This window comes from Delphinapterus leucas, chromosome 9 (genome assembly GCF_059928025.1).
Source record: "Delphinapterus leucas isolate spDelLeu-1000000601 "Yukka" chromosome 9, BTC_Dleu_Yukka2, whole genome shotgun sequence".
NCBI lineage: Eukaryota > Metazoa > Chordata > Mammalia > Artiodactyla > Monodontidae > Delphinapterus > Delphinapterus leucas.
Window position 1 is genome coordinate 59,977,690 of NC_143137.1, and position 1,798 is coordinate 59,979,487.

Here is a 1,798-nt window from a genome sequence, read left to right on the forward strand (position 1 = left end):
GATGGGACTGGGGAGCTGGGTGCAGTTTAAATAGAATGGTCAGGGTACAGCTCACTGGAACCAGGTGAGAGAATAATGTGAATGGAACAAAGTGAAAGAGACAATAGCAACCAGATTACGCAGGGTCTTGGAGGCCAATGACAGGCCTAGGATATTGTTTTTTACAAAACACATTCTCATACATTTAATATTTTCAACCTTGTAAAATAAGTTCCATAGTAAAAATAATAGAGACTTACAGATCATTCAAAACTCACTTTTAGCCAATACTGTCAATATGTTTCCATGAAAATTGTATCAGCATATAAATAATGCTGATAGGTATGATTTGATTTTCATCTCTTTTCCCTTTCCACCCCTTCTTCAAGGCCCTGAATAATCCACCCATAGAACATCCACCCATGTTGCTGAGGTTTCACTACAATCCTGAAGAATTGACTTCAATTCTGGGGTCATGCAGAGATGAAATTTCATGGGGGGAAAGTTTGATCATTTAAAAAATCAGCTTTTCCATGTGTAGCCTTTTAGTTTGCTACAGAAGAATAATCCCTCCAGGGAAACAGGAAGCCCAAACTAGGAGCAGCCGTTAAAAACACTTGACAACTTGTAGAAACCAAGGAGCTATAAAGCCAGAGCCCACAGCCAATCCTTCAGCAAATCTCATCAGCATCTCTCTCAAATATATCCCCAATCTAAATGCTTCACCCCACCACCACCCGCCCAACACTGCCACTCAGTCCTTCAATCCTCACCTTGACTACAACAGCTCCTAAGTGGTATCTTACCATGCTGACCTCATTCCCTCCCTCCTGGAGAGGAGGAAACTAGATGAGCATGGTGCTAGAGAAGATTGGCAGGACCAGCTGGTCTTGGATGGCCCTTGAAAGCCACATGAGGAGTTTGGATTTTTTTCTGAGTGAGATGGGAAACCACTCAGAAAACTGGAAACTGTGGAGTTGTGATCTGGGGAATAACGTGATTCGATTTAAGTTTCTTTTAAAAAGCACTCTGGTTGCTGCTTGGGGAATTGACTGCAGTAGGAGCCGAAGCAGGGACACCAGCCAGGAGGCTGCTATAGCAGAAGAAGTGAAGTAAGACCTTGAGGCTCTCTTGTTTTTCCTTGAAAACGCCAATCTACTTCCTACCCCTTTGCTCTCCCTGTACCCTTGGTCTTGAATACTGTTTCCCAGATCATCAAATACCTCATTTCTCTCCATTTATTCCTGCCTTAACTTAGATGTCACCTCCACAGAGGCTTTCACTGACCACTGTATCAAAGACAACTTCCATCTCTGCTGATCATTCTCCATCCTCTCACCTTTTTTCCTCCTACTATTTATTATTACCTAATATTTTACACAGTATATATCTTTGGTTGTTGTTTAGTCTTATCTCTTCCACAAGAGTTTACATTCTATGGGAGCAGGGACCTTGTCTCTCTTCTTTGCCTGGCACAAATAAAAGTAAGTGAGACTCAATAAATATTTGCTGCATGCATGGGTGGATGGATAGATGAATACATTTATCTGTTTATAGCATGGTCTGAAACAAGTTAAATGAGACCAAGTTCTATTTCTTAGAAAACACTTATACTTCCAGAAAAAGGAAATAATGTGTAAAAAGCACCAAAGATTGCTGGTGTATGATAATTATTCATTTTTATTGAGGGTTCACTGTATTCTAGGCAGTACTATGAGTTTTACTTAGTTTGTCTGATTTAATCTTTCAGCAGCCTTAAGAAGTAATAGATTTTATTATCCTGATTTTTAGACGAGGAAACTGAAACTTGGATACCTAC

The 1,798-nt window shown here is 40.3% G+C and overlaps 1 protein-coding gene across 34 annotated transcripts in view; it reads right to left on the reverse strand.

Moving 5' to 3' along the window:
- Positions 1 to 1,798, reverse strand: part of DLX5 (distal-less homeobox 5) — a 100,782-nt gene that overhangs the window by 7,392 nt on the left and 91,592 nt on the right. The gene's annotated exons all lie outside the window — the stretch shown is intronic.